This window comes from Peromyscus maniculatus, chromosome 14, assembly GCF_049852395.1.
Source record: "Peromyscus maniculatus bairdii isolate BWxNUB_F1_BW_parent chromosome 14, HU_Pman_BW_mat_3.1, whole genome shotgun sequence".
NCBI classification, from domain to species: Eukaryota; Metazoa; Chordata; class Mammalia; order Rodentia; family Cricetidae; genus Peromyscus; species Peromyscus maniculatus.
The window spans coordinates 44,680,681-44,692,971 of NC_134865.1; positions in this window are offsets into that span (position 1 = coordinate 44,680,681).

Sequence of the window (12,291 nt, forward strand, 5' to 3'; positions counted from 1 at the left end):
CTTACAAACTTATTACTACATGTCTTAAGATTACCTTGGATATTTCTTGCAAGCTTATATTCTTAAAGGAACTCTATAGATCTATTTTACAAACTTATATAGGGCTACCATTAGCATATATCTAACTTAGCAAACACCTAAAGATTTCTTAACACAGATCTAACAAGACAGAATAATTTCTACAAACTCACATATCTTATTTTCGTCTTTCTACTTCTTACTCTTAATTATTATCACCATCTCTATTAGAAAGATTCTCTTAACTAGACAGGAAGTACATACATCATTTCTAAAGTTTAGAGTTTATAGTCAGCTTTGTTATAAAGCACTGGGATTTAGTGAGTGTTGTCATTATAGAGTTGTGATACTTGTTGCTAGGGGATTGTAACATTCTCAAGACAAAGCCACACCCCAAAGTTGCCGAGTTTTCTCGGCCTTTCCGAACCGGCAGAGATGCACTGTCAGCGGTAGACGGTTTTTAACTAGAGGCTGTCCCTTCACCCAAATTTATAATAGTCCCCTAAGTACTTCAATTCAGACAAATGTGTCTATTACAGCAGTACTTTTGGTTGTTCTACCAAAAACTTCACACTGAGGGTGAAATTACCGTATTTAGCTGTTGTAAAGCTCTTCGCCAATACTGCACAGCTATTAGGTGATATAAAGTATTTTTCTAAAGGAGCTAGTAAGCCAAAAGCAGCACAGCTCCGAACTCTATTTCCTCACTGTTTGCATTAAACCAGTGACAAAACCTCAGAAACACTAATCGAGCCACTTTCATTCTGGTTCCTTTATAGGAACGTCATTGGAACTGACCTTTCTTAGTTCCATGCTCCTTACCAGATGCTCCGGTAACCACCGAGCTTCATTCTCTTGTGAAAAAACACAAACATGTCCTCGACCCCATATTAACACTGGATCAGGACCCTTCCATAATCCCGAGCAGGGATCTTTCCATTTCACTTGAGCAGAAGTCGCTTGGGTGCCACTGTGCCAAAATCTATCTGTGGCAGACTGTTCATAGATTTCCATATTCAAAAAGTTCAGAACAAAAAGTATGATTTAATGCGTTATGTGGCAATTGAGGATAAATTTCTTCCCTTTGTTATTTGAAGTTGTATTTTAAGACTGCTATGAGCCCTTTCCACAATACCTTGTTCCTGAGGATTCTAAGGAATACCTGTTTTATATACGATTTCCCGTTGGGTACAAAATTGTTGAAATGCCTTACTACTATATCCAGAACCATTATCAGTGTTAATAATTTTTGGTATACCCATATACGAAAAACACTTCCAAAGCAGTGCAAAATTACATGTTTTGTAGCTTCCCCAGGTTGTGCACTAGCCATTAAAAATCCTGAATAAGTGTCAATGGTCACATGTACGTATCTTAATTTGCCAAATTCTGCAATATGCCTAACATCCATTTGCCATAGATAATTGGGAAGAAGACCTTGAGGGTTTACCCCTAAGTGAGGGATAGGAAAATGTTTGGACATACCCCACATCATTTAACTATTTGACGAGCTGCTTCTTTGGTAAGATTGAATTGCTTTCTTAAGCTTTTGCTATTTTGATGAAGAGCATGTGACTGTTGAGCCATTTCCACTTGGGATAATGCTACTATCTTTGTTAACTTATCAGCCATTGCATTACCCTCAGCTAAAGGACCAGGAAGATTGGACTGAGCTCTATTATGGCCCACAAAGCATGGCAGCTTTCTTTTGTGGAATAGCGTCTTGAATTTGTCGAAACATTTTGGCTTGATTGCTGTTAGTTCCAATATTTTCATCAAAACTGTTACTATTCAAAGGAGTCAAGAACGTAGATGTTCTTTCATGAAACATATCCTTCATTAGCTTACTTTGAGAAAAAGCATTTTCCGAATTTAGTATTTTCACTTCATTAGCTTTAACTCCTGATGTTATTAGCAGCTGTGATATTTAACACTGATTTCTTATAAGGAACTTTCAGGTAAAGCAACTATTTTGTAAGACAGCTAGATTTTCTGAAGTTTCCCATCTATAAAGCAGTCATTTTTTTGAATGCCTATTTCCTTGTCTCCTTATTAGATTTGCAAAGGAATTACTCATTGCAGGCAGTTTGTTCAAAAGGCAAAGAAATTTTTTAATTTCAACATAAGTTTCTTCATATCTAAGACAACGTTCAGTGTATAAACTGCTTTCCCTTGTTTTAAGGATTTTAAAGTGGCTTGTTTGCTCTTAAAGGTAGCTTTTTGTCATCCAACTACCGTAAAAACTTTGCACAGCTATTAGGGTAAATAAGGCATTTTAACCAATGGAGCCCCAAACTGCGAAGCACCTGGTTCCATATCCTTTCAATTTTTCATTGGAACTGACACTTAAACCCTTAGACGATTTTCCTCCTTATTCTTTTAAAAGCTGTATTTTAAGTTTACCATGAACGTATTTTCGAACTGACAAAAGTGTTTCAGGGCAATTCCTCCATCTTTAGGGGAAAAACTACCTTTCCCAGAATACATTTCCCTTATATCAGTCCCTTATTGCAAGCTAGCTTTTGGACTTCATTTCTCATGGTTCTTTTTGGGTCTGAGAGTCAACTGGTTCTCTTTTACTAGACTTGCCTGGGAGGTTTGAACAAAGTCTCTTGCCTTTGCAACCGGAGATTTGAACAAGCATTTTACATTTTCAGCTATGGCACATTGGGAGGTTTCTATTCTCCTCAGCTGGCTTTAACAGGTGTCTCTCCTTCATTTGACATTGGCCCAGGATCAGAACTGCACCTGCCTCATTAGCATGCACTGAGGCTGGAATTCCTGATAGCAACTTTCCTCGGGGCGTGTGTTTGTTTTAGCCAGTCGGTGAAAAACAAGATCATGTACAACAGCTTTTCCATAGCTCTTTCAGAGAGATTTTCTCCCACTGATCTTATTCTCATTTTGCTTGTTCCTGCCCCTCCCCCCCCCCCCCCCCCCCGCCAGATGCAGAGCTTCAGCTATCTGTCTGCGGCTCTGTACCTCTGCAAGCTGCCTTTAGAGGTAGGGGCTTTTTTTCTCCCCCTGAATCTGCCTCAAACTCTAGCAGCTTTGTCAGGTCATGCATTTTCTGGGGAGGAATCTGTCCCCTCTGTTTCTTCAGAGTCTTTCTCCCTGACGGTATCCAGTTTGGTCTCAGTTTAGCCCCTCTACCCCAGAAACAGTTTCCGACACTACAGTGGCAGCTTTCCCTGATACTGAAGGTAGGGGCTTTTTGTCCGTTTCCGTTTTCGGGGTCTGTGTGGTTTGCGTACAGACTGAAAATCTAACAAGGGAGGTTTTTGCCATTTCTAAACTCACATTAGGACAGGTGCTTTGCATCATCAGGCCTTCACCTGGCCCAGTCCCCCAGTGGGTTGGGTTTGCTTGTCTGGTGCTCAAGGACAGAGCTTATGCCAGAGGCAATCACCCCTCAGGGCTACACTCCCTCATCTCAGGGAGTCGGTTGAAACAAAGCTTTCTCAAAGAGGTGCTTTCTCTGACAGAAAAGAAAGCTTTACTCCTGGATAGTTCTGTTCTGCCCTGGCTGGGCTCTTTCCCCAGACAGCGTTCTGACTCGGCAGCACGACTGCTTCAGACCCAGTTCAGCTTTACTGTTTTCCCAGAAAGGTCCTTTCTCTGATAGGAAAGCTTTTCTCAGATTTCTTTTTGCAGCTGTGGACCTATCAACCCGGGACTTGTAGGAAAGTGGGCAACTGTGCCTTTCCCACCGGCTTTAACTTTGTTCATTTACAGTTTTCCCCTGGGTCCTGCACCTTCCTGCCTCAGCTCTGTGCTCCAGAAGTTTACAACTGCAGGAACCCTAGTATCCTCAAAATGCACTCCAACTCAGAGAAGCTGGCCAGTCGCCTCTGGATTTTTGGTCAGAAGCAAGGATACAATGCTAACAGTTTGCATTGCTTCAGGGGATCTTTGCATTAGGAAGATTAGGAGCACCTTTTCATTCTGAAACACTCACTCAGACAAAACCCTTGATGCCTCAGCTCGGCTGTAACTGAAGAGCTTAGTTTTTCTGCTTTTCTCAGGCAAAGTTTCCTGCCCTTTGGGGCTCTCTGTAGCTGTTCACCCTTGCTCTCCCAAGCATTTCCCTCAGGGTACTCTGACCCACTGTCTTTTACTAGCTTGAAGAGACAGAGCTTAGAAGGGGTTTTTAGAAACTTGTCCCTGCCTCTTGCATTGCAGGGAGGATTTTTAAAGCTTGAAAGAATTGAGAGGTTTTGCTGTCTTAAGAGGTTTGTTGTTTTCCCTTTGAGCTAGTCACAGGTGGTCCCCATACTAATATCTTAAGGTGATTCTAATTTGTTTTTCTGAGAAAGTTAAAGGCTTTAGTTTTTAAGTTTAAGAGCTTTTGAGAAAGATTAAGGCTTTTTAGAGAGATTTTTCCCCCAAAATTTTCCAAGAAAAGCTTTATAGCTTAAGAGAAAGATTTTTTTCCTCAGGAGAAAGACAGACCAACTTTCCCCCAAACTTGCCAATTTTAAACTTTGACTTCTTACACCCCCATTTTTGCCTCAGGGAGAAATTACTTTCTCCTGCTGCTTGGACTTAGCATTTCAGCTGTCCCCAGGACAAAAGCTTCCATACGAAACTTTTTCTTCCCCATAAGCTCAGAGAAGAGCTTTTTTACTACCCGTAAAGTCCAAAGAAAGATTTTCCCCCCAATTTGCATTCATAGCCCCCAAAGTTAGAAAATTGAGTTTTTCTGTCATTGCCTTACTTATCTTAATTTTTTTCTACACACTTCTAAGTTTTTCCTACACTATATTACTACCCTATACCTTATACTTATTTTTCACAGATAGAAACTGAGAAAGGGATAGAAGATAGAAAATTTTGACAGAAGAGAATTTCGCTGCAGCACCGGACATCCTTCCAGTCCGCTTTCCTTTTCTCTCGAGGATAAAACCCCTGCCTCTCAATTTTTTGCCAAAAGCTCTGTAATAAAACTATTATTTTCCTTTATCTTTAGTCCCTATTACTTTGTCTTTAGTCCCTGTTCGTTTGTCTTTAGTCTCCCCTTTTTTTAGTCCCCCCCTTTTTTTCTTTAGTCCCTTTTTTTCTTTTTTCTTTAGTCCCTGTTCAGGCGCCATTCTGTGGGGCGTTTACCCACCACCCCCACATTTCCCCAGAGTTTTCTTGAGTGTGAGTAGCAGGAAATATTAGATAGAAGGATTTATTGCGGAGATAAACAGATAGAAAATAAAGGATAGCCTCGAGAGGGCCAGGAACCTTTTCCAATGGGGGCCCCGACTGTCTCTGCACCAGGGTTTTTACAGAGACGCCAAGGGGTGGAGCAAAAGACCTCCTCCCCCAGCACAGCCAAGTGCAGACCATCTCAGACACCTGCACTCAGGCCCGTGGTCCTGATCATCCTCTATTCGGACCTGCTGGGTAAAGCCAGGAGGAACCCGAGAACAGGCTCCCACATGCAATGTGGCCACAGCAGAGCAGGATTGCTATATTCTGAGGGGAGACCATCCTCCACTGCACCCCAACTCCAGGTATAGCCTGACTCCCCCGAGCAGTCAGGATACGTTTCCCTCCAGAGCTGGGCTGTCCCATTGCAGCTCCAGCCACCAGAGCTGTTCCAGCAGCTTCCTGAGCAGTCAGGATACCTTTCCCCAAGAGCTGCAACACTCGCCTACACTGCCTGCATCTTCCAGAATTTTTGTTTTTACTTATCTCAGACCCTTTCCCCTGAAAACCTTGAGTATTACTTCCAGACCTTATACCCATTCTTAGGAGTGATGTCACTTGTGCTGTACAACAGCCTAAGTGACTTCTATGTTGTGGGCTCCCTGGGCCCTGGCCCCCGACTGTGAGTGACTGCCACCTTGCTTGCTGACCTTGATCAGATGTCCTCCCTATTCAGATTCCCTGCCGGTATCCACCCTTCTGAATGCTTAAGGGAAGTTCCTTGTTGTGTATCCTGCATTTTGGGCGTTAACAACTTAGATGCAAGAATGTAGAACATTGGGTCTGGAATGTAGACCATTGGTAGCGAACTTCTGCCCTCCAGGGGTTCCTCCATTTGTGTTGTAAGCCTGTATTTAAGGTTTCTTCCCTCTTTCAATAAATGGCATTCGGCATTCAGCCATGGCGAATGACTCGCTGTCTCTTGTCTCTATTTTTAATCCGCAGCCCTTCGCTCGGACATGGTGAATGGGTATCGGTAATGCGGGCGTTACCGCTACAAATGGAGATTCCTACCGAGATCTGAGAAAGAAGGAACGAGCTGACAGACACTCTTGGAAGGCCGGCCGGCATTTTAAAGAAAAAAGGTAAGAGTGAATTGAAATGGGTGCAGTTAGCTCACAGTCAGTTAATTGGACTGTTGAAGCAGGAAGGCACCAAAGTTAAGTAAGGGCAAGACAGCTCAAGATTTTAAATGAAAAAGGAAATCTTCCCAATAGAGAAGAGGGAAGGAAATGAAATTTCCCGTTAGAAAAGGGAGAAAAATTTTAATCAAGAAAAAAGAATTTTCCCCGTAAAAAGGGGAAAAATTTTTTGAAACTAGGCCTAAAGATTGGGGCCCTGTAGAGGAAGGATGAAGGAAAGAGAGAAGCCTCTTCCCAGTGGTAATGGAGAATGTAAAGACTTTTTCCAGTTGTAGAGTTTTCAGGATAGCTGAAAACTCTTGAGTTTTTTCTTCCTGCAAGTGCAGAGCGGCAGCATCTGAATTACAAAGAATCGGCAGGTAGGCCTCATTGCTGCTGGCTGAACAGCAAGCGAGCCCAGAGCTTAAAGTTTTTCTGTCTGTTTGCTTAATTTTGATTCAAATGTTTTGTATTTTTCCCTCAGAGTGGGAATAATTCAATATTTAGGATCCCTTCGTGGGAAATGTTTTTCTGTTTTTCCCTTATAGTGGGAATAACTCGTTATTAGGTAGTCCCTTCGTGGGAGTAGAAAGTTTAAATGTGAGTTTGTATGTGCGGGCACACGCCCAGTGGCGGTGGCAGACAAAGGCGTGCACAAGATAGCCCGAAGCAGCGGGTGGACAGGTACACGCCAGTAAGAGGCAGAGCCGTGATGGAACGTGGCCCAGGCAGGCACTGACAATAGAGCCTGAGCACTGGGCAGAGCCAGCGAGCTGGGGCCAGGAAGGGACTAGCACTAAAAGTTTAAACCGGGCCTAACTTCTGGTGAAAAATGGTTTCAGTCAGGACATTGAATGCTAAGTCAATACTGTTTGAATAAAGGATGTTCTGTTCTTTTGATTGTCTTGATAAATGTTTGGATGAATGTTTGGATCCTCATTGTAGATAAACTAGAGGAACAAAATTCATAATTTTAAACTATATATTAGGTATGGTCTTGTCTGTTGATCATTACTGAAAATTTGGCTCTATAATTTAAGTTGCTTTCTAGAAATTCTTGGTTTAATTTTATAAAAATATAACACCTGAAATGAATTGGGTTATTAGCCTATTAAATAATGTTGCTAAGATAATCCATAAATGATAATCTCTTCCTGATAAAGAGGTTACAAAATTATTTTCCAGTAAATAAAATACAGGTAAATTGTTTGGTCCACATTGTTAATAATTGGCTATTTGTGCTAATGTGTTATTTGGGATCTATAAAAAAGAATCCTCTTTTTAAGATTTTATAAAATACTACTGAAGAGTATTACCTAAAGTTTACCTTTTCAAATCCTATAGAGATTGTATTTAATGCTTTTATAATTGGCACATGTAAAAAGGACCATGGAAACAGAAGCTGGTGATAGAATTGCTCAATTATTATTGCTTTCATATTTTAAATTCAAAATGGCACCAATATATAGAACTGGAGGCTTTGGAAGTACAGGAAAAAAGGGTGTTTTAACAAACAGTTATCAATGATAAACAGCCTAAATTAAAAATAAAATTATATGGGATTGAGATTGAAAGATTATTGGATTCTGCTGCTGGGTATATCTATAATTTCACAAGAATCCTGAGATCCCAATTGGCCACTTAAAAATTCTACCTCTACCCTACAAGGTATCGGCACAGCTCAGATGCCATTACAGAGCAGGCTACTTTTAAATTGGAAGGATGAGGAAGGTCATGCAGGAACTTTTCAAACCTTTGTGCTACCTGACATTCCAGTGAACTTGTGGGGACGGGATGTGTTAGATGGTATTGGAGCTGTACTTACTACACAGCCTGTACAACAGATGCTGAAGAGTCAGGGCTACTGCCCAGGCAAAGGCTTAGGGAAAATGTTGCAAGGAGACCCGCTCCCTGCGACAGACAAAAACTGTGTCACTAGGGGTCCCGGGGATACTAGAGGATTAGTGTCTTTTCCATAGGGGTCACTGCACAGCAGCCTTCAATAATACAACCGATAAAAATCACTTGGAAAAGTGATGACCCTGTATGGGTGGAGCAGTGGCCCCTTACTAAGGAAAAATTGGAGGCTGCGTATGCATTGGTTAAGGAGCAGTTAGATGCTGGACATATCATTCCTTCCACTTCACCTTGGAACTCACCTATATTTGTTATTAAAAATAAATCAGGAAAATGGAGGCTATTACAGGATCTTAGAGCTGTAAATAAAACCCTGCTTCTCATGGGAGCAACACAGCCTGGCTTGCCTGCCCCTGTGGCAATTCCTAAACATTGGCATTTAATTGTGGTTGACTTGAGGGATTGTTTCTTCACCATTCCTTTGCATCCCGAGGACAGTCCTCACTTTGCTTTCAGTGTTCCTTCAGAAAATCTTAAGGAACCTTATCAGAGATATCAGTGGGTGGTATTGCCTCAAGGAATGGCCAATAGCCCTACTATATGTCAAATTTATGTGTCTTTGGCCCTAGCTCCAGTTCGAAAAGCTTTTCCAGGTGTTTATATAATTCACTATATGGATGATATATTAATGGCTGCTAAAGATAAAAAACTTGTTTTTGATGCCTTTTCTTATTTACAAGAGGTTCTTAGCTTGGCTAATTTACAGATAGCCCCAGAAAAGGTACAGGTATCTTTTCCCTATCATTATTTAGGTCATGAATTGTTACGCACGAGCATACGCCCACAAAAGATTACTCTGCGTATGGATCAGCTATGCACACTTAATGATTTCCAAACCTTTCTGGGAGATATTCAATGGCTTCGGCCCACTTTAAAGATTCCAACAGGTCAGCTTCGCCCCTTGTATGATGTCTTAAAGGGTGACCCTGACCCTTCATCTCCCTGTAAATTAACAGCTGAAGGACGTGTAGCCCTACAACGTGTGCAAGAGACCCTGGAACAGGCTCACGTGCAGTATATAGATCTTAATTCTCCCTTATTGTATTTGATATTTTGTTTTACTCATTCACCTACTGGAGTGTTTTCGCAAACAGGTCCTATTTCTTGGGTACATTCCCCAGCTTCTACAGCAAAAATCATCACTCCTTATCCACAGGCTGTCGCTCAGATTATATTTAAGGGAATCAAGATCAGTGTTCAAACTTTTGGTAAGGAGCCAGATATTGTGGTGACCCCATACACCCAGTCTCAAGCATGGTTGCAAGCTAATGATAATGATTGGACCATATTGACATGCTCCATGCAGGGTTGGTTTGATACTCACTATCCTTCCAATGATGTGTGTCAATTTTTTAAATTGCATCCTGTTATATTTCCCAAGATAGTACAAATGACTCCTATTCCTCAGGCCCGTGTGGTATTTACTGATGGCACTTCACGTGGTTTTGTTGTGGTGGTTTCTGGTAACATAGTAAAGAGAATAAAAGTTCAGGGCACTTCTGCCCAGGTGGCACAGGTACAGGCACTGTTGCTTGCTTTACAGATGTTTTCTGATGAGAGTGTAAATATTTATACCGATAGTCAATATGTGGCACATGCCATTATGCCTTTGGAAACAACAGCCTACATACCATCCATTTCTTTCATTCATGAATACTTATTGCAAGTGCAAGGACTTATATGGTCCCGCTCACATAACCTTTATGTGGGCCATATTAGAGCTCATACTCAATTGCCTGGACCTCTAAGTGAAGGTAATCAGAGGGCTGACGCCATTACTCGTATGGCTGTCACGTTAGTCTGTTCTGCCTTTGATAAGGCTACTCAGTTGCATCAACGTTATCATCTTAATGCTGGATCTCTCTGTTATCATACAGGCATAACTCGGGAACAAGCCATCCAGATAGTTAAATCATACCCTATTTGTGTGGAATTTTTACCTGTTCCTCATTTGGGAATTAATCCTCAAGGACTTTTACCTAATCATGTGTGACAGATGGACGTCACACACATGCCTTCCTTTGGAAAATTACAATATGTCCATGTGTCTATTGATACATATTCTCTAATTTTTGCTTCTGTCCATTCAGGGGAAAAGGTTAAGGATATAAAGAATCATTGTCTTCATGCTTTTGCTTACATGGAAGTGCCAAAATGCATAAAGACTGATAATGGTCCCGCCTACAGTAGTACGGGATTTTTGAAATTCTGCCAAGACTTTTCTATTATTAATAAGACTGGTATTCCTTATAATCCTCAAGGGCAGGCTATAGTAGAATGCTGCCATCGTACCTTAAAAACTTATATTGCTAAAGTAAAAAGGGGGGAGCTAGGGGCTCATCTCTCCTCTCCACATTCTATTCTTTCCCTTGTTTTATATATTTTAAATTTTTTATCGGTGGATTCTGCTGGAGTATCTGCTGCAGATAAGCACTGGAGGGCTCCTGTTGCAAATCATCCTCTGGTGCGATGGAAAGATCTTTCTACTGGCACTTGGAGGGGACCCGATCCGGTGTTGGTGTGGGCCCGGGGATCTGTTTGTGTCTTTCCGCAAGACAATGAAGTTCCTCTTTGGGTTCCTGAATGCTGTGTGCGCCCTGTGGCTGCTGCTAAATCCCAACATGGCAGAGACCTATTGGGCCTTCGTAAAAAACTCTCCCCTTCTGATGCCAATGGGGATTGAGAGCCCAATATGGCCAGCCTTGGCAAACATTATTGTAAGCCTAGGAACTGTAGTCATGTGGTTGGATTCTTCAGAAGGTAATGTATGGTAACTTCTTTCTAAAACGTTGGGAATGTATCACACCTTGGAGATTAAGGATAACTCTGAAGGTCAATGAACTTCATTTGCTAACAGTAGCATGCCAGCTAAGCCTTTTTCGCATTTTGCAACCCCCCTCAAGCTGGTGTAGTACCTACTTTTCAGGAATGGCTCTGTGCAACATTTATTTGCCTCCTGAAATTCATCTAGCCTTTTTGAAGATACCTCAAAATTTGTGAGCCTGAATGTAGCCATTATTGAGGCCATTAGTTCTGCTCCCTGTTTGCTGTTTTTGTTTTCTGTTTTCTTTATGTTTCTCAGTTGTTCTCTTGCAGACCTGCCAGCCTAAGTAGTGCTGGGATCAAGAAAAATGGGCCTTGGTGGTTCGTGTTCCAGGAGCCGTGTCCATGCCAGTGGACCGTGGCAGCTAGACACAGATGATGCTCACATGCTCCAGAAGAGACTCTGACATCGCTGTTGCCGTTGTTGCTGTTATAGCAGTGGTGGCCACTGCTGCTATTGTTTCTGGGATTGCTATTTCATAATTGGTTACTACAGCTAGCACAATGGAGACCCTGGCAGCAAAAGTAGCTACCACAGTTAGTTAATCTTTCTTCTTATTGGGCATGATAAATTTAATTCCACTATTATACATTATAATTGGCTTTGAAAGTTGTAAATTATTAAAACTCAAGTTCCATTTGCTTATGGGATACCACCTTACAAGACTCCAATTTGCAGTAAGGCTCGTTTAAGAAGGGAATGGTTCAATTGCCTTTAGCCTCCTGGCTATGGGTGGGTTAGGACTTCTGTTGGTCTTTTCTGTGTCACACAGATTGCAAGTCCAGTGCCACTTTGTGATCTTTGGCAGCAGTCACTCTACAGCTCATGTGGTTGAATCTGTATGATAATGAGTATTCAGAGATGGGTAATGCTTGGGGGGCGGCCATCAACCTAAGACAGAGCACTTGTGTGGCCTGGGCAGGTGTCTCTATGACGGGTAAGGTAGTCTGCTGACGTCCCACGCAACCTAAGTCAGAAGCTCATTTAATAAAAAGGGGGGACCTGTGGGCGCCATGGGCCCTGGCCCCCGACTGTGAGTGACTGCCACCTTGCTTGCTGACCTTGATCAGATGTCCTCCCTATTCAGATTCCCTGCCGGTATCCACCCTTCTGAATGCTTAAGGGAAGTTCCTTGTTTGTGTATCCTGCATATTGGGCGTTAACAACTTAGATGCAAGAATGTAGAACATTGGGTCTGGAATGTAGACCATTGGT